Source organism: Sciurus carolinensis, chromosome 5 (assembly GCF_902686445.1).
Source record: "Sciurus carolinensis chromosome 5, mSciCar1.2, whole genome shotgun sequence".
Classification (NCBI taxonomy): Eukaryota; Metazoa; Chordata; class Mammalia; order Rodentia; family Sciuridae; genus Sciurus; species Sciurus carolinensis.
This window is the reverse complement of record NC_062217.1, coordinates 38,860,758-38,882,583: the sequence shown is the minus strand read 5'-3', so window position 1 is coordinate 38,882,583 and position 21,826 is coordinate 38,860,758. Positions and strand designations below refer to the sequence as shown.

Below are 21,826 nucleotides of genomic sequence, written 5' to 3'. Positions count from 1 at the left end.
TTTTACTATCTAGCCTATCTTACTAAGTATTACAGGAGGAAATTGGAAAACACTTAGCTATGCCAAATAGTTCAGATAAAAATTTCCCAAAGCATCTCAAACATACAAGTGACTGTGTCTTTGACTATACTAGGGCCAGGGAGTAAGAAGTCACCATATCCATGTTATAAAATTTTTAAAAAATTCAATATTTATAGAATGGACTAGAAAAAGAAAGAAAAAAATTAGTTCTTAGTATATATACATATATGCAACAAAACAAAATTATATATATTTCATTGACATTTTGAGATCCTAAAATGTTTCTAATAATGAAGATGGGCACATGGATTATTAAAATGTTTATAGGACTAGGAATGTAACTCAGTGATAGAGCATTTGCCTAGCATGCATGAAACTCTGGCTTCAATTCTCAGTACCAGAGAAAAAAAGCAAGTATCCAACATTACAATGTAAGGTATGTACAACAGTTATGAATAATGATGTTCTGAAGAATCATTGTATAGGTGTTTCAAGTGAACGTGTGTTTTAAATTCTCTCGGTTGTATACCTAGGAGCCATATTGTTGGTAACTTCATATTTAAATGTTTCAAGAACTGTCAAATTCTTTTTTTTTTTTTTTTTTTGCGGTACTGAGGATTGAACCCAGGGCCTCGTGTTTGCAAGGCAAGCACTCTACCAACTAAGCTAAATCCCCAGCCCTGTCAAATTCTTTTCCAAAGTAGTTGCACCATTTTAAAATCCCACCAGCAATATACAAGAGTTCCAATTTCTCAACATCCTTGCCAGTACTTGTTACCATCTTTGTTTTTTATTTTAGCCATCCTGGTAGGTATGAAGTGGTGTCTCACTGTGGTTTTGATTTACATTTACCTATTGACCAGTAATACTTGCCAGCATTCATGTGTTTACTGACTATTTGTGTATTTTTTTAATAATATCTATTCATATCTTTAACCCATTTTAAAATTGGGTTACTTCTTGGATTGTAATAGTTATTCATATGGTCTAAATACAAGTCTTATCAAATACATAATTTGCAAATACCTTCTCCCATTTTGTGGGTTGTCATTTTACTTTCTTGATGACATCTGTGAAGCACAAAAATTAATTTTAATGGAACCTTATTATCTATTTTTGATTTTGTCATTTGTGTTTATGATGGTTAGTTTTATGTGTCAATTTGATTGGGTTAAGGGATGCCCAGATAGCTGGTAAAATATTCTTTCTGGGTGTGCCTATGAGGATGTTTCTGGAAGTGATTGGCATTTGAATCAGTATGCTGAGCAAAGATGATCTGCTTTCACCCAGGTGGGTGGACTTCATTCAGTAAGTTGAGGGCCCAGATAGAAAATAGGTGGAGAAGGGTAGATTTTTTCCTCTTCTGAGACATCCATCTTCTCTTGCCTTCAGACCCAGGATTTACACTAGCACATACACACATTCCCACATACATACCAGTACCCAAGTAACCTTGTGTTGGGACCCATGCTTTTAGTTCCCCTGGTTCTCATTTAGGCTTTTAAATTCTGATTGAATTATGCCAACAGTTTTTCTTCCTTTCCAGCTTGCAAATAGCACATTGTGGGATTTCTCAGCCTCCATAATTGAGTGAGCCAATTTCTATAATAAGTCCCTTCTTGTATCTCTCTCTATATATCCTGTTGGTTCAGTTTCTCTGGAGAACCCTGATTAATACAGTGTTATACCTAAGAAACGATTGTCTAATCCAATCTCCTATGCTTTCTTCCACATTGTATACTTTTAGTTCTTATATTTAAGTCTTTAATACATTTTGAGTTACTTTTTGTATATGGGTTAAAGTACTGGTTCAACTTTGTCTTTTGCATGTACTTATCCAGTTGTTTCGGCATATGTTGAAGAAAGGTCTGTTTTTCCCTGGTTAAATTGTCTTTCACCTGTGTCAAAAATTATTCAAGGTTTTCTTTACAACTCAGATTAACAAAGATTTTATTTGACTACAAAGAATAATCATGCTTGGATTAATCTTTACGAATAGGGGTAGTCAGAAATCAAATACCAACATTTGTGTGTTGTAACCTGTGTGCATGATATAAGATTATAAAGATTCCTGGGAGTTTTTATATTGACTTGTAAAAGTGAGTAGCAAAACCACATTCCCTCATTAAACCTTCCGGGGAACCCCCAACTTGTCAGTCTTTATCTTCCTCATATGTCTGCTCATCACTTACCTCGGTTCTTCATTCTGTTTTTGTTCTTGACCTCGTTAGGAACTATTCTTTGCAGATGTGATTTCGTTAGGGATTTTGAGATGGGAAGAGTATCCTGGATTATCCAGTGTAATCACAAGTGTCCCAATACTAGGAAGGCCAAAGGGTCACAGTTGGAGAAGGAGATGTGATGGTAGTTGAAGTGATGGGAATCAAGAAGTGTAGACTGCCTCTAGAAACAAGAAAGACAAGGAAAAGGATTCTTTTCTAGACCCTCCAGAAGGAATGCATCCTCACAGAACTATTGTAAACTTTTAACATCTAGAAATCTTAGATAATATTTTCTTTGATTTTAAGCCATTAAGTTTGTGGTTATTCAGTACAGCAGCAATAGGAAACTGATAATAAAGTACATAAACTGCATTAATATTAGTATGCAGACTAATGAGTTTTTATAAACACATAGATCATGTAACCATCACCCATATCACTAGAAGCTTCCTTTTGCCGCGTCCAAGCAACTTTACTCATACCAGAGGAACTGCTATTTCTTTTAGCAGTTCTATACCTTTAAGCTTGATTGTTTCATTGCTTCACTAGAAGAACATTGGCAAAATAGGTACAGTATTTGTAAGCAAAGTTATAGAACAACTTGAAATATTCAGCATCTTTTTATATTGACTGAAATAAAAATATTAATATTTATGTTATTTTTATTATGCACTTATACTAAATATATATATCCATATTTCTATGTCCCTTGAGGGTGATAGCACAAATGTAGACTGATACTGGTATATTACATTTGTGATTCAAATATAATGAACAGGTTTTTTTTTTTCCTTGAAGAAGTGATTTTACAAAGTAATGAAAAACTTTTGATAAGGTTCTGATCATATAAAGTGCTATTTTCCTTTATTTATATGTTGCTTTCTTGAAATTTTTAATATACATATTCTTTATTGTGTACAGTCAACTTAAAATTTTTGACTTTATGATTGTGTGAAATCAATATGCATTCAATAGAAACCCTACTTCAGAGTCTGAATTTGGATCTTTTCCTGGGCTGGAGACATGCTGTAGTACACTCTTTTGAGATACTAGGCAATAGCAGTGAACCACAGCTCCTGGTCAGCCCAGCTGTCCATAAGAGGAAATGCTCATCTGTACATATACTATGTGGTTAAGGTAATGTGTTCAGTAGTTTAGATGTATTACATGTATTTTCAACTTGTATTATTTTCAACTTGCAGTGGCTTTATAAGGATGTAACCCCATCCTAAGTAGAGGAGCATCTATATAAAAAAGAATTGAGCATTTATATATAAAACAAATTGAATTCTAGGCTCAGATGTGCTAAAGAGGTTTTTTACCTTTTGACATTTCCAAGACAATATTGGAAAATTCTTTATTGGAAAGGATTATCCCACCTGGCCCCCATCCTTTAAATGCCAGTATTATATACCACTCCCCAAATCATTTTGACAACTAAAATGCTTCTGGAGGTGCTATCATTACAGCTGGAAACTACATTCCTAATCCCTGAAGCAGTAACATGAGACTGTTGTGTTTACCTTTCTGACTTAAATTTCATATCTGTCTGGTTGCTTCCCTCCATATAATTGCTGTCTGAGCTAACAGAGAGGGAAAATCAGGTATTTAGTCTGTGTCTTACTATAGCAATTACCTACCTATGATCTACCTAGCACAGTGCCAGAATTGGAAAGAATAACACAAAACTGAAAGTTTCTGGTTGAGGTTCTTCTCGATTGAGTTGGAACAAAGTTACTTGGCACTAATTCATAACAAATTCAGAGAAGGAAAAGGAAGAAATGAAGGATTTCTAGGCCAAAATGATCCTACTTAGAAGATGCTTTCAGATACAACCATTGTTAACAAGTGTAGTTTATTCACTACTGTGTTCATAGAGGACAAACTCAAGTCCTTATTTGAAGCATCAAGTATTTATAGATGTTTAGAAGTACACAAGGTATGTTTAAAGTAGAGGTAGTAAATAAAACATTTTGTAGAGTTAAGAGAAATTAAGTAGTTTTCATTTTTTCAAATTAAATTAAAATTTTAATCTGATCAAGGCAAAAATTCTGAATCATTATCTATTCATTTATAGTATTAAGAAGAGATATGAAATTCACAATTTTAACACCATAACTTGAATTTAGTTACTTTAAGTAGGGAAAGGAAAACTATCAATTAACTAGAATGTTTTTTAGATGGCAGATTGTTATATCTGCACATATATGAAATAACATATGAGATTATGCATTGTAATAGCAAAATACAAGGTGAGCCTGAAGAATCTCATTTTTCATCTATAGACCAGCTTAGCAGATGAACCCTGTTCTGTATTACCTACTGTATCTGAAATGGCTACTCCTCAGTTGCGTTAAGTTGACTCTGTGTGTATGTATGTGTGTGTGTGCACATGTGTGAACAATTTAACCTGTGAGAGTAATGGGAACTCATTTGAAGGGTTTTAAACACAGAGGTGACAGTTTAAGGTCTAAGAATCACTTTGGCTGAAGATTGGAGGGAAGCCAGAAAGGATATGGGTAGTCTAGTAAAAGAGGTTCCTGCTAGAATCAGGTAAAGGAAAGAATCAGACAGATTCTAGAGGTATTTAAAATTTTAAATTCCTACTTTCATGGGATATGGAAGGTAAAATCCATAGAACTAGGTGATGGATTGAAAATTAGGGTGTGGGGGGCTGGGGCTGTGGGTCAGTGGTAGAGGGTTTGCCTAGCATGTGTGAGGCACTGGGTTAAATTCTCAGCACCACATATAAATAAATAAATAAAATAAAGATCTATCAACATCTAAAAGCATATATTAACAAATTAGGGTGAGAAGAGAAGTATATAAAGCATGAGATCTAAAATGGCTAATGCTATGGATGAGTGTTAATGCTAATCATAAACACAGGGCAAAGTTTATCTTATTAGACCTTTACAACAAAACTGTAGCTATTATGATCCCTGTTTAAAATATGTGGGCACAAATTCAGAAGGGTCAAGAAAGTTAACCAAATGCACACAACTCATAAATGCTGGAATCAGAAATGGAGAATAATCTGATTCTAAAGATGGCAATCTTCTAGTGTTTGAAGGTATATAGAATAGGGATTATATTAAATTAGATTATTCAGAAAAGGCCATGACTACACATGATTGTTTTCCTCTTAAAAATTTTAGCTTCCGAGACGGGTGAGGTGGTGCATGCCTGTAATCCCAGAGACATAGGAGACTGAAGCAGGAGGATGGAGAGTTCAAGGCCAGCCTCAGTAGAAGTGAGGCGCTAAGCAACTCAGTGAGGCCCTGTCTCTAAATAAAATACAGAATAGGGCTGGGGATGTGGCTCAGTGGTCGAGTGCCACTGAGTTCAATCCCCAGTACAAAAAAAAAATTTAGCTTCTTGACAGTGGAATGAGACAGATCCTGTATAATATATGACTACCCTACTGAGGTGCCTCTGCACCACAGTGACCACAACAGCCAAAGGAATGAGAAGTTGTGCTCCATTTGTGTACAATGTGTCAAAATGCATTCTACTGTCATGTAGAACTAATTAGAACAAATTTTGAAAAATTTTTTTAGTTTCTTGCTGTGCCCAGTGATGTACACCTGTAATCCCAGCAACTCTAGAGGCTAAAGCAGGAGGATCACAAGTTCAAAGCTACCCTTAGTAATTTAATTACCCTTAGTAATTTAGGAAGACCCTAAGCAACTTAGCAAGACTCTGTCTCGAAATTTAATAATAAAAATAAAAAGGGTTGGGAATGTTGCTCAGTAGTTAAGCACCCTGGGTTCAATTTTAACCTCCACCATTTTAACTTCTTGCCAGATGTGGTGGTACATGCCTGTAATCTCAACAATCCCGGAGGCTAAGGCAGGGGAACCACAAGTTTGAGGCCAACCTCAACAACTTAGTGAGACTCCAAGCAACTCAGACCTTTTCTCAAAATAAAAAATAAAAAGGGGTGAGATGTGGCTTAGTGGTTAAGTGCCCCTGAGTTTAGTCCACAGTACCCTCTCCCCCCAAATTTTAGCTTCTTCATTGAAAAGGCTTATAGTAATGACAATCCCACTCCATGAGTGTCCCTAGCACCCAGATTTTGATCTCTAAAAAAATTTCATGTCTAATAGAAATCAGGCATCCTTGAAGAAAAGTCCAGTCCAGGTAGACAGCAAGAACCACACAAGATAAATCTAGAGTCTTGTGCTAAAAAAGCAAGGAAGCCTATCAAAGAGTCATGGGGGTATTTCAAAAAGAATGCAAGTTCCCACTAACCTAAGAACAATTTCAACATCAAAAAGACTAATGGCAGCAATTAATGGAAACATCAATTTCTAAAAATCCACAATTATTGTTCATAATGATACAAATTCATTGGTCATCAAAGAAGATTGCTAGAGTGGCAACTCATTCTGCAAGAAGGCATTTCTCCTTCCTTTCTATATAAACTATATTTCATGCACGGCTGACCTTAGGGTGTATGGGATTCTGGGTAAATATATTTTGCAGGGCTCCTTGCTATATAACAATTTGGTTAGAAAGTGGTTCCATATGAGGTATAGTAATTTATTGATGAAGATACAGAATAATTGGTAGTAATGGGTGCTTACATATTTGCTTAATCAGTGCATGGAAAGATTCTGTGTCTTGTTGTGGAATCATCTCTTCCTTTTCAGACCTAGGAATAATCTCTCGTTTTTTACTGTTAATGCACCATTGTTGGCTAATTTCATATCTTTCACTGTGAGAAACAGGCAGCACTTCTGTTATTACTCACAGTGCCATAGTTCTTCATAATCTTTTTATCTTGAAACAATATACCATTTCTTGTCCTGCATTTTTATTTAATGCTGATGCATCATAACTTATGAGACTGCCTTCTTTATCTTGCTACCCAAGAGTACTGGCTTCCAATGACTCTGTGACAGATTGGAACTGTGCTTCATTAATAGTAATCACAAACACAGGTTTTACCCAGAATACACAGAAAAATGTGACTGATACTTTGTTTTCTTGTCATGCTAAATTTACTGTTTGGAATTTCTTTAGCATAATGTGGAACTCCTCATATTCTAACTATGTCTTCTCTTTTTTTGTGGGGTGGGGTGGCACTGGGGTTGAACTCGGTGGCACCCAACCAACTGAGCCACATCCCCAGCCCTATTTTGTATTTTATTTAGAGACAGGATCTCACTGAGCCGCTTAGCACCTTGCTTTTGCTGAGGCTGGCTTTGAACTGTCAATCCTCCTGCCTCAGCCTCCTGAGCCACTGGGATTACAGGTGTGTGCCACCGCTCCCAGCTCTGTGTCTTCTCTTGAACTTTTAGGCTATAATCTTTGTATTCTTAGACTATTATCTCTTTCATTGACCACATCCCTGCCTCCCACACACTGCGACCAGTAGGATGGAGAGGCACTAGGACAGATTGAGGAGGACCATCCTATTTACAAGGAATGTCTATCCTTTGTCTAGCAGAGTTTAAGACCAACTGGTGCTGGGTACCATGTCACATGCTTGTAATCTCAGTTACATGGGAATTTGAGACAGGAGGATTGCAAGTTTGAGACCAGCCTCTGCAACTTGGTGAAACCTGTCTCAAAGTAAAAAAAATAAAAAGAGCTGGGAATGTAGCTCAGTGATAGAACATCCCTTAATTCAACCCCCAATACAAACAGAAAAGAAAAAGGAAAAAAGACCATCAGGGAGAGCATGATATCATAAAATTAATGGGAAATAAATATATTGGTCAGAAGGGCCCACTGACATTGCAGAGTTATGGTCTCACAAGTCCTAAATAAATGGGTGCAGTGGCACATGCATGTAGTCCCAGCAATTTGGGAGGCTGAGGCAGGAGGATTGCAAGTTTGAGGCCAGCCTGGGAAACTTATAGAGATTCTGTCTCAAAAAATAAAAAGGGCTGGGACTGTAGCTCAGTGGTAAAGCACCCCTGGGCTTAATTCCTGGTGCTAAGTAAGTAAATAAGAAAGCCCTAAAGGGAGATAGGCTCTGCCAGTCCTGGAGGACTGCCTGATGTGGTGCAGAATCAGTAGATATCAGGACGGGTGACTGCCCTGGGTACCAGGGCTCTCAGGTACTGAGAAGAGTGAAACATATGTCCGATGTTCTGGCTTTGAGGATGCTTTCTAAAGGACTGGTTTCTGTGTCATCTGACTTAGGGTGCTGATGGGAATAGTTTGGGTGTCTGAGGGCTGCAAAGAGCTGTCTTACTGAAGCGCAGGAGAAATGGCAGTGTCACAGATGAAGGCTGGTTTAGCTCAGTGTGATTAGGAAAAAGCTTCCCGCTCATTCCTTCTCCCTTGGGAGGGAAAAGACAAAACTGAAACATGCTTCCAGTGTGTTTCAGCTTTTGGGGAACTGCCCAAGGGAGTGGTTTTTGTCTCATCCAGCCCTAAGCATTGACAGAACCAGCACACTTTGGCTATCTAGGGGCTGCAGAAAACCAGAGTGGCATGTTACAGTACCAGACAGCAGAGAGAGAGGGTGCAAGGGATTACAGGCTCCCGAAAAGGAAACCAGCAAACCTCTCTAATTGGGAGACCACACACATGAGCCCAGAGAGCATGCATCCCCCAAAAGACTTGAGAATCTGGAATCTCAGAATCTATAGCTCTTTGGTGAAGGTCTTTCCCATGTTTGCAGACAGTTCCTAAAGACTTGGGGAGGTGGCTGTTTTTCAGATATACACAAAACAGCAAACCAAACCAAACCAAAAATAAAGCTCCAAAATCCCCAAAACAAAGAAATGGAGATATATGAATTAAATGACAAAGAATTTAATATAACTGTCTTTAGGAGGCTCAATACACTATCAGAAAACACAGACAAATAATTAAACAAAATCAGGAAAAAGATGAATGAACAAAATGAGAATATCAACAATGAGAAAAAATAGAGAAAAGGATCAGACAGATTCTGGTCCTGAAGAATGAAATAACTGAATTGAAAAATTCACTAGAGAGGTCCGTGAACTCAAAAGATAGGTTATTTGGAATTATCAAGTCAGAATAACATAAAGAGTGATGGAAAATGAAGAAAGCCTAAAGGAAGTTTTGGGACACCTTCAAGCTGACCAATAAGCTCCTGATGGAAGTTGCAGAAAGAGAGAAAGAAGAGAGTTTATTTGAAGAAATTTAATGGTAAAAAATGGAATATGTAAGGAAGAAATTGGACCCCCAAATTTAAGAAACTCATGGGACTCCAACTAGGATGAACCTAAAGAGGCCCACACTGAGACACATTATAATCAAACTGTCAAAGACAAAGGGAGAATCTTTTTTTATATTTTTAGTTGCAGATGGACACAGTACCTTTATTTTGTTTGTTTATTTAGTTTTTTTTATGTGGTGCTAGGCAAATGCTCTACTACTGAGCCACAACCCTAGCCCCAGGAGAATCTTGAAAGAGAAAGAGAAGTGACTTGCTATGTACAAGAAAACTTCCATAAGATTATCAGGATTTAAGGAGGACTGAACAAGTTCTTACCTTCTAGAATCTAGTGGGTACTCCTTGTTAAAAGCCAAACTGATACTTCAGTAGTTTGTGAAGAATTATTATGTAAAGGAGTGTTAAAAAGCAATACATTAAAGCTCTTTTAAAAATTGTATAAAGAAGCACATTCTGTGTTTACCTATAAATATTATTACTCATTATATAATATTTATATATATATATATATAATATGTTTGTGTATTACATAGATATTTATTCACATTACATAAATAAGGGAGAAACCACAAACTGAGAGCTTTCTCCCAATACACTGAGCTGTTCTGGCTTGACAATCCTACTCCTAGGATTTATGTAAATGAAGTGAAAATTTACATTCACATGAAAACATGCCTATGAATATATATTCAAATTGCCCCCAAACAAGCAATCAGGGTATAGATGGATAAACAAACTGTGGTGGTCCTATAATGGAATACAACTCAGCAATAAAAAGGAACAGATTATTAATTCATCTAGCCAGGTGAATCTTAAATGCATTTTATTAAGATCATTGTTGGGGCTGAATGATAGGTACATAGGAATTCAATATTTTCATTTTCTTGTATATGATTGAAAATTTCTGTAATAAAAATGTTATAGGGGTATTTTAATATAGTGTTTTACTGACATCACAATGTCTAGTTACTCCATGGATGTGAGTCAAGTTCCATGTTCCAAAGGTAAGGGCTGCATCTGGAGTGCTGCACATCAAACTGCCAGTTAAATAAACATCAAATCTGGTAATGTAAATTATTTATTTTATTATCTTTTAAAATTTATGTGTGTATGTATGTTTGTATGTATTTTGCAGTTTGAGAATTGAACCCAGGGTGCTCTACCACGGAACTGCATCTCTAGCCTTTTTTTTCTCCCCAGCTTCTTTGCTTTTTATTTTGAGATGGTCTAATTAAATCAGGCTGACCTTGATCTTGTGATCCAAGTGCCTCAGCCTCCTGAGTAGCTGGGATTACAGGTGTATACCACTGCTCCCAGCTAATACTTTATTATCTTAAGACATATTTATAAATGCTTTCTAACACACAATTTCAGGGGGGAAAGTCTTATTGGCTTATTGGTTTTAAGAATTTAATTTGTGCTGGGTTCTGTAGCCCATCTGTATAATAGCAAAGACTTGGGAAGTTAGGCCGGAGGATTCCAAGTTCAAGGCCAGCCTCAGCAGTTTAGTGAGACCCTGTCTCAAAATAAACTAAAAAAGGGCTGGGGATGTAGCTCAGTGGAGTACCCCTGGACTCAGTCCTTAGTATTGCAGCAACAATGATAAAATTTTATTTGCCCCACTACTAGAAAAATTGCAGAAAGCAACCAATCCCCAGCAGCCAGACCCACACGTTGAGGTGTGGTATGGAAGATGGTAGCGCAAATGAAGCACTTTTCCTTCTGTGTGTATCAGTGGAGATGGGATGTGATAGAAAAGAGATTTTGTTGTGTTTATATTCATCTTTTTTTTTTTTTTTCATTTGAGACTGAAGTTTGAGAATAGCAACAATTCAATATGCTGTTAGATCTAATAACGAGGTTATTTAAGATGATGCTTCTGGAGTTCTGTTTATCCCCAATATCCTCTTCCTCTTTTAAACAAAACAAAACAAAACAAAACTGGGGATGTAGCTCAGTGGTAAATACTTGCCCAGCATGCACAAGGCTCTGGGATCAATCTCCAGCACCACACACACATGAAAAGTTTATGGAGTGATAATATCTTATGTCTTAATAGAGATTTGGGGGCTGGGATTGTGGCTTAGTGGTGGAGTGCTCGCCTAGCATGCATGATGCCCTGGGTTTGATCCTCAGCACCACATAAAAATAAAATGAAGGTATTGTATTTGCCTACAACTAAAAAATTAAAACAAATTAGAAATTTGGAATACACAGGTGTATGCATTTATTGCAACTTGGGAATTTACATTTAAGATTTATGTATTTTGTTGGGTGTGGTGTTGCATGCCTGTAATTCCTGTGGCTCTGTAGGCTGAGGCAAGAAAATCACAAGTTCAAAGCCAGCCTCAGCAACTTAGCAAGGTCCTGAGCAACTTGGCGAGACCCTGTCTCAAAATAAAGTATAAAAAGGACTGGGGATGTGGCTCAGTGGTTAAGTGAGCCCCTGGGTTCAATCCCCAGTACCAGAAGAAAAAAAAAAAATTTATGTATTTCAACCCAGTGTGGTGGCACACACCTGCTATTTGGGAGGCTGAGGCAGAAGGGTAGCAAATTCTAGGCTAGCCTTGATAACTTAGTGAGACCCTATCTTAAAATAAAATTAAAATGTCTGGGGATATAGCTTAGTGGTAGAGTTCTTGCCTAGCATGCATGAGGCCCTGGGTTCAAGTCCCAGTACTGCAAAAAAAAAAGTATGTTTTATTGAATATACATTTTACTTTCAGGAAAATAAAAGCATTAACAAATATTTAGTTTCATTAATCACTGAATTGTTTAAGGGAAAATCTGATCTCTAAAAATTTATTTCTACTTTTATTTTTATTTTTTATTTTTTGGTACTAGGGATTGAACCCAGTGGTGCTTAACCACTGAAACACATCACCAGCTCTTTTTATTTTTTATTTTGGGACAAGGTCTTGCTAAGTTGCTTAGGCTGACCTTGAACTTGTGATCCTTCTGCCTCAGCCTCCCAAGTTGCTGGGATCACAGGTATGTACCACCATAGTACAATTTTAAGTGTGTCTAAAACAAAACAAAACAAAACCAGCACAGTAGTGTAGTCCTGGAATCCCAGTGACTTGAGAGACTGAGGTAGGAGGATCACTTCAGCCCAGGAGTTTGTCTAGCCTGGGCAACATAGTGAAACCCCTTCTCAAAAACAAAAAAAAAAACAAAATCCATTAAATGTTAATGGTAGAGTCTAGGTGGCAGGCATATAGTGTTCACTAAAAATTCTTTCAACTTTGCCCTATGTTTGTAAATTTTCATAATAAAATGGAAAAGTATCCAGAAATGTGATGCTACCCTAGGTCAGCAGTAAATGCATTTGAGATAGTAAATGCCACTATGATTAGGTACCTGCTGGTTCCTCAAGTCTATTTTTTTTTTGCTGGGGGGAGCGTCGTTTATTTGTTGTTTGTTTTTTGGTTCTGGGGTTGAACTCAGGACTTCCGCATGCCAAGAAGCATTCTACCACTAGCCACTGCTGTGACTAGACCTGTATTCTGCTCACCAGGAGCTAGAGCCTTTTATACTTAGTCTACTTTCCTGAATTCTGATCTCTTAGGGTTTTATTTACTTAAATCTAGTTATCTTATCCCCCCTTCTACTTTGATATTCTGGCTTACCTATTACTTGCTCATTCATTTTCAAATATTTATCTTTGCCTACTATGAACCAGGACCTGTGAAGGTGTTTTGGGACTCAGTTTTGTTCCTGCCCCTATAAAGCATCCATGCCTTATTCTTCCTAATCAGTACCTCCAACTCCCTTAATTCTACGAAGAACACTGGTTCCTACATCTTTGAGGTTATGTTAGAAGCATGTTATACATTGAATACTGTAGACCACATGCGAAAGGCTTAGGAACTTTTGGGTGTTGTGTGAAATTTAAAAAAAATTTTTTTAGTTGTAGATGAACACAGTACCTTTATTTTATTTGCTTATTTTTATGTGGTTCTGAGGATCTAATCCAGTGTCTCACACGTGCTAGGTAAGCACTCTACCACTGAGCTACAACCATAATCCTGAAAAATGTTTTATACTTGAAAAAAATTCTCCAATTTACAGAAAAGAAAACTGCAAAATCCTATCCATTCCCTAGGCTATAGACGCTGAACTCTTAGTCTGAGTCTTCCTTTTTCATAGCTCTAATTGCAAAGGACTGCCAGCTTTTCTGGTCCCAGGAAAAATTCAGCTCTAATGTATATACTCCAGTGGAGTAATAGTCTTCGATGACTGTCTAAACTCTGGATGCTTAAGCTCTCTTAACCTAATGACATTGCAGCTTCATTCTTTAAACTTCTCTGTGCTGATGATTCCTTGCTCACCTGGCCACCTTCTGATTCTCCTGTATTGGGGTTCAATATCGACCAATCCCCAGAGAGTCAAAGTGCATTCACGGTAATGCAAATCACACAACGAGGTTTTATTGCAAGCTCGAGCCTGGACCGCAACCAGCCTCTCAGGCCACTACCATGGCTGAGTGGGGAGCGGCCCCGAGGGATGAGAAAGCACTTTACTTAAGAAATTTTCAATCATTCACATACAAAGACCTGTACATTATTGGTTAACATTCGAACAGCTAAACATTTGTTCTCTTTTTGTTGGGTCCTGCCAATTTATTTGAATCTCATTGGGTCCCGCCAAAATGAATGGTCCTGGAGGAAGAAAGGAGGGGGGAGGGGGTGAACTGTGCAGGAGATGAGTCGGGGCTAGGCCCCCTTCCCTGTCCTTGATAGATAAGGTTTCCGGGCAGCTGCCCATTTCTTGGACAGATATCTCTTAACAGCCTTGATAAATCCCGGGGGCCCAGTACGTCCTGTTTGTCCTGTATTGGCTCTTGAGGGTAGTAGCACCTGTGTGCCCTTTCCTGGGGGGAGGTTTTATGGGCCATTTCCCGAAATGGCTTGTTCATACAACATGGCTGCACAGATGTCACCTTGTTCTCAACATTCTGTAGGTCTGCAGAGAGGATGCAGTATTTCTTTGAGTATTTTTGGTCTCTCTGATGGTAGTTTCTCAGGCAGAACAATAAAGTAACTTTAATTAAGAGTTGACTATAATTACACAAATGGTATGCCTTGACTCCATGTACAAATAGAGAAACCACATGTGTCCCATTTGTTTACAATAAAAAAAAAAAAAAGAGTTGACTATATTAACTATAGAGAATCAACTCCCTAGGAAGAGCAATGTTCATATTCCTTCCCCTTGGAAAGGCATTTGATGAGAGCTCTTTAAAAACACTGAGTTGGGCCAGGCCACACTAATCCCAGTGACTCCAGGATCTGAAGCAGGAGAATCACAAGTTCAAGGCCAGCCTGGGCAGCTTAGGGAAACTCTGTCTCTAAATAAGAAAAAAGGGCAGAGGGTGTGGGTCAGTGTTAGAGCACCCGTGGTTTCAGTCCCCAGTACTGGGGAGAAACATGATACATATGGGAGATACAAAAAGGACTGAACTAGTTCTTACCATGCTAGACTCTAGACTCTAGTTGACATTCTGATTAAAGGCCAGCAAGGGCACAGTGGAACACAATTAGTCCCAGTTACTGAAGAAGCTGAGGCAGGAGGATCACTTTAGCCTAGGAGTTCAAGGTTGGCCTGGGGAACACAAGGAAGATTCTGTTGAAACAAAAGAAAACAAAAAACCCCTGGTATATCTGACTAAAAGCAAAACTGATATTTTAATAATTCATAAAGCATTATTATGTAAATTAATAAAGAATTATTATGTAAAGGAACATTAACAAAGCAATGTATTAGAGTTTTAATTGATTGATTGATTAATTGTAGTATTGGGAATTGAACCCAGGGCCTTGCCCACAATCTGTATCCCCAATCCTTTTTTATTTTTCATTTTGAGACAGGGTCTTGCTAAGTTGCCCAGGCTGGCCTTGAACTTGTGATTCTCTTGTCTCAGCCTCCCAAGTGGCTGGGATTTCAGGCATGTGCCACTGCACCTGGCTAGAGCTCTTTTATAATTATATGAAGGAAGGCATTCTGATTATCCATATGTATTAATCATTACATAAATAATATTATTATATAAATACACATTTTATCTGTTATGTAAATATTCACGTTGTGTAAACAATTACATATTTAATTAGAATTTAAGCACTATTATTATTTATGTAATTGATAAGGTATTATATGTTAACCAGGTTCAGGATTAACTAGTGTAGGTTAAAACTGTATCAGAAAATACTGTCTGAACCGCTCTATAAGATATGTAAAATTCTAAGCTACCCATGGAAGTTCATCCTTGTTTAATATAGACGTAGGACATGTATCTGCCACCCCTCTCCTCTTTGGCCTTGTCTTCTTTTCCCATGTGCTACCTCTATGAATTAGGACAAATAAGTATAAATAGACAGACAGACACACACACACACACACACACACACAAGTGAATCATCTTGGGTCAGCTTTTTATAGTGATGTTAGTATATTTGTTTCACACACACTTTTGCTAAGTTACTTCACAAAGCTTAATGTACTTTGAAATTGCTACAGGTACATTGTTAAAATTTTGGATATGTGTAAAAATATAGATTTTGTATTAATTTTGGCCAGTTCAATGAAATAGGGAAGTGTGACTTTTTTTTTTTTTTGGTAGTTTTGGTGAGGAGTTTTGTTTTTTATTTGGCAATAGGTCTTACATTTGCTGAGAAATAGGTAAGGATTTTCAGGGGCAGGAAGCCTGGCTAAGGGTTCCCTCTAAGCCTCTGACTGTAAGCACTTGGGTTTCAACCACGTGTCCAGGCTGGTCTTGGGCAGAGCAGCATGCAGGTTCTGGTGTTAGGTGCTCTCAGCCGCCTCCTCCACCTTCATCCTGACCTCTTCCACTTCTCAGTAGCTATGTGATTGTGTGTGGGGTTTTAATTTTTTAATTTTATTTTTGTACCTTTTGCACTTCTTGCATTGCCTGCATTTTTCAAAGATAGGCGTTTCCCAAATTTGAATCATAAGTTTAAGATGTTCATGATGGTACCCCATAACTCCATATTTGTTTTCTATTCCTCTCTACTTCCCCAGCATTCTCCTCTCTTCCTTTTTATCTTTTTCTTTCTCTTCACTCTCATGAGGTTTGTGGGCTTTTCCCCCTTTCTTTCTGCTTCCTTTCCTTTCTTCTTGCATATTTTTTTCTGAACTGCACCCTTTATAGGAACCATTTTAGAGGAGATTCATCAAAAGGCCTATTGGTAATTGCATCCACCTTCTGATGGTAAGGTAGATATTTCTGTAGGTCATGGTTCTAAGAAATTTGATCAGAGTGATGGCTGCATTGAGTAGTATATTTCTCTTCTTCCTTTATTTGGTCCCCTCACTTGTTTAGAAAAGAAATTAAGCAAAACATGTTCTTCCTTTTCTTCCAAGTTTTTTTTTTTTTTTTGTTCTTCTGGCTCATATCGTGGGTTATCAGCAGAATTTTCTCTAAAGTGAAAAGAAATCATTGCTAGACGAGACAGTTAAGTAGAAGCCACAGAGTTGCTGCCTGTGTCCAGAACCTGAGAAAGTTTGAGAAGAGGAGCAGAAAGAATTTTTGTATTTTAAAAATTGTATTTAAAAATAGGGGCCTCTGACCTATTTTGAAAAACATGATCAGATAAAATTGTACCAAAATCTAACAAGACTGAGTGAAAAGATAAGCTAGAATCTTGTGAAAATGTTTCAGAGGCCTTGTGTGTGTGTGTGTATTAGTTGAAGGTGGGCACAATACCTTTATTTCATTTTTATGTTGTGCTGAGAATGGAACCCAGGGGCTTACCGTGCTAGACAACTGCTCTACCACAACCCAGCCCCTTTGGTTGTATATTTTAAATGCACTTACTAATTGAATATTGAAATGAATTGATATCTTCCTGGCCCCTGTTCTTAACTTCTACCTTTTCCCAGTGAAATCCTGACCTTTCTCTGCAGCAACTCCTGTTGCTACCCTGGAGGGTTGGCTGTCAGGACCATTCCCAGGGGTCCTTGGTTCTCCAGGGAGCATCCTACAGTTCCTAGGCAGGTCGTCTGTTTCTGTGCCGGAGAAAATGCTAGCATGTGTTACCAATTCTCTTTTCCTAACAAAAGAGCATTGTACAATGCTGTTTGGTTTGGGCTCTTTCTTGCAACTTGGGGTTGCAAACTAATGGGGACTCAGGGGGTAGCACCGGTGACAGACTTCTCAAGTGGCATTACAATGATCTGATTTGGATGTGCCTCGTTAGACTGTGAGGTCCTTTAAGGCTGGGACGCTTTTATTTATCTTTGTATCTCTGGCCCTCAATACGCTGTGCTTAGCTCGTGAAAGCACTAAACAAACGTTGTTCAGTTGGAATACTGCGGAAGGAAGGGAAGGGCACAAGTGTCTGCGGTGCCGGGGGAGCAGAATAGGTGCGCCCAAGAGGACGGAGCACAGTGATGTCGGCAGAGGGCGCGCTTGCATCAGTGGCTGCGGTGCTGTTTCCTTCGCCGCTCGCGCTGGGCTTGAGCGTTTCCTCAAACCCTACCGATTAAAACTGGCCGGAAATTTAAATTTAAACCTGAACAAACGCATTAGGATATCATCAGTGGCACCGGGCAAGCCCGAGTTATGGTTAGTCCTGGAAGCCATAAGAACCGTACAGAGTTAGCTTAAAAAACACTGAGCCATGGCAACTTGCAGCGTCAAACCTGAAAATGAAAAATGTTGCCTGGTCAGTCTTCCGGGAAATTTTAATAATTTTTAAATTAGAAGGCACCTTACATTCAGTTGGCGCGCCAGCTCATCTAATCTAACTACTCTATTATCTCAGATGAGGAGACTGAGGTTTACGAAACTAGTTTAGACTTCACCAGGACATATGGACAGAGAAATAATATTTCTCTCAAACTGAGCTTGTACAAAAAATGTGGAGAGGTGGCCATTGGAAGAAAGGCAACTAGATCCTTCCCTCTCTGTCTCTATATACTTAAGTAGAAATATTTGTGAGCTGGGGTGTAGCTCAGTGGTAGAGCCCCAAGGCCCTGCGTTTCATCCCCAATACCACACAAAATACATACAAATTTGAAAATATGTATAAATTTATGCATATGCAAAAATATTTACTTTATATATTTAATATAATAAAAATAAGCATGTATATGTTTAAATGTATGTTTTTTCAGACCCTGTAGAGAGGCAGCACAGCCTAGTGACTCAGTATATGACTCTAACCCATTCAGACTATCTGGGTTTTAATTCTGGTTCATCATTTCTTAGTTCTGTGAACTTGAGGAAGTTAACTCTCTGCATTCATTTCCTCATCTATAAATGAGGTTAATAACAGGCTTTGTTTCACTGGATTATTTAAGGGTAAAACGAGTTAATTTTTGTAAAGGCTGTAGGACAGTGCTTGGTACACAGAAAGTGCTATAACTGCAAAAATAAAATAAAAGGCTGGGCATGGTGCTGCATGCCTGTAATCCCAGCTACTGGGGGAGCTGAGGCAGGAGGATCACAGATTCGAGACCAGCCTGGGCAAATGAGTGAAACCTTATCTCAAAATTAAAAATAATAATAATAAGAAGAAAAAGGGCTGGGGATGTCACTCAGTGGTAAAGCACCAGTGGGTTCAGTCCCTAATACTGGGGAAGGAAAAGGAGAGAGAGAGAGAGAGATAGAGAGAGAGGGGGGGGGGGAAGGAAGGAAGGAAGGAAGGAAAGGAAGGAAGAAAGAAAGAAAGAAAGAAAGAACAAGGGATGGTGGTGTGCACCCACAGTGCCAGCTACTCCAGAGACTGACAGGAAGGATGGCTTGCTATTTGCCAGCTGGGCAAATAGAAAGACTCCTCAAACCCTCCTAGACCAATTGCTTGAAACTCTTCTAATGTATCTCCCCCACCAGCCCTCACTTCCTTGAGACCCTCTCCAAGACTGTCTCTATCACTTTTTTTTTTTTTCTTTTTTTGGTGGTACTGGGGATTGAACCCGGGGATGCTCTACCATTGAGTGACCTACCCAACCCTTTTTATTAATCTTCCCAGCCTGACCTCAAACTTGTGATCCTCCTATTTCAGCCGCCTGAGTAGCTGAGATTCCTGGCTGGTGCTACTGCACCTAACCAAGGCCCCCTCATCCAGCATTCCCTCCCCTCCCCTGGATCTCTCCCATTTGAAGGCAGCCATTGTATCTGGTTTTCTGCTGGGTTTGTGGGGAAAGAGGAACAAGGGTGGTGAATTTGACTTCAGGTAAGCCATGGAAAGGGAGAACCCTGACTCACAAGATGCCCACTGAGGACCAGGGACAGGGAAGTCAGGCTAAGCTGAGACCATCCTAGGATAGATTAAAGCAGCCTTGAGAGGTGCTGAAGAGGTAGCACTTTGGAATTAGAGGCAATACATCCTTAAAGAAATTAAAGAGGTACTTCCATCAAGACATGAGCTTTGACCTGGACAGAGGAGTTGAGCTATCTTGTAGAATCACATTAGGGTCTTGTTAAAAGGAAGATTCTGATTCACTAGGGCCAAAATACTGCCTCAGAGTCTGCATTTCCAACAAGCTCCCTGGGAAGGCTACTGGTTTTTAGGCTAAGCAAGATGTCTTCTAGACTTCCAAGTAGAGAAAACTGAGCAGCAGAGGCCACACAGGCTAGAGACTCCCCTATGGGGCACATTCTTTGGAAATCCTTTTCAGCTCTAGTTCAAATTGAAGATTGCCTTTGCAGGTTCTCAGATAGTATAAGAATTGAAGGATTATGGAAAGAGCAGGGAAAGGGATCCCAAACATCCTGGTGGCTGAAAAGAAAAATGTCTGCTTTTTAATTGAGGGTCCCAGATCATTAATAATAAGAGAGATCTGGTGAGGCAGAGGAAAATGCTAGCAATAAAGTCCCGGAAGGACTCGAAATAGCTGCTAATTTCCCTACAGATAGCTTTTCACATGCTACCTAGAGGCAGCCATTGGGAAGTTTCAAAATACAGGGTTACTCCAATCAAGCCCTTGCCAAACCAGACAACCTATTGAGAGAAGCTGCTAATTGAGCAACAGAGGCAGAATGTTATCTGTACTAAGTTTAAACAGTTTTTCAGGGGAAATGAGGACAAGTCAATGTAGCCAAGAAGGGTTGGGTGTTGGCTTTGCAGAAAGCTGAGTTACACTTACAAACACGGTTGCCAGGTGTCCTGTATTGAACTGGACAGCGTGGTATTTTAGCTTCTGGTGTATTCAAATGCAGTCAATCCCTGTTTTAAAAAAATCATTATTATTTCAGATGTCCTTTATCTTATGTTTTGATTGATTTTTAATCAGCAGAAGTTTGTAATTTCAGCTTTTAGTTACTCCTGCTAAGTACTGAATAGACAAACATGACATAAAAGAGCCTTATAAGTCTTTTGAAATGTGAGGAATCCTTTTATTTATGTGTGTGCAAGAAAAATGTTCCAAAACTACTGTTAAGTATTCTGTTAAAAAAAGTAAAAGCCCATTCCTTAGGAAGGGAGTTTACACTCTACAAAAAGTTTTTTTTTTTCCCCTCACTGTTGGAGGGGTGGATATTTTTGTAATCCTATTTACCAGTGAGGCAAGGAAAACACATTTCCCTTTGGGGCAATAATAAGATTATTGAGGATTTATACGTGCTTGGCACTGTATGAACTGTTTACATTCTCTGCCTCTTTTCTCACAGCAATCATGAAAGAGAAAACAAATTCAGAAAGATTCAGTATTAAGACTCCAAACCTGGAAGTTATCCTTAATTCCTCTTTTCCTCTTAGATTCCTCACCCACTGTATTAACAAGTTTTGTGAGCTATAATTCTAAAATATATTTTTAAAATCTAAACTTTTGCTGGGCACAGTGGCACATACTGCACATACCAGGTGAGAGGCTGAGGCAGGAGGATTGCAGGTTCAATTCCAGCTCTGCAACTTAGCGAGACCCTGTCTCAAAATAAAAAGGACTAAGAATGTAGCTCAGTGGTAGAGTGCCCCTGGGTCCAGTCCTCAGTCTCTCTCTATCTCTCTCTCACACACACACACACACACACTCACACATATATGATGGCAACTTAACATTTTGCCAGTTGTGGTGGTACATACCTGTAATCACACATATTCAGGAGGCTGAGGCAGGAGGATTGCAAGTTCATGGCCAGTTTGGGCAATTTAATGAAACTGTCTCAGAATTAAAAATAAAAAAGGGCTGGAGATGTAGCTCAGTGGTAAAAGCACCCTTGGGTTTATCCCCAGTATGGTGGGTCTGGGGAGACTAACCCTTTTTTACTCTAACTCAGTTCCTCATTCTTTCTTGATTGCTTCAGTATTGCATTGGCCCCCAAACTGCCCCCCGCCCCCATCCCAATGCCAATCTCTTTTTTAAAAAAAAGTCTTTTTAAATTTTTGTTCTTTTTAGTTATATATGACAGTAAAATAAATGTATTTTGACATATCATACATACATGGAGTACAAC

General features: G+C 38.6%; 1 protein-coding gene and 1 non-coding gene across 2 annotated transcripts in view; both read left to right on the top strand.

The window, feature by feature from the left end:
- The window catches only part of Trim13 (tripartite motif containing 13), a 49,585-nt gene that overhangs the window by 4,934 nt on the left and 22,825 nt on the right, over positions 1 to 21,826 (top strand).
- Trnaa-agc (transfer RNA alanine (anticodon AGC)) lies at positions 12,021 to 12,093 on the top strand. The gene has a single exon. It is a non-coding gene; the product is annotated as a tRNA-Ala (tRNA).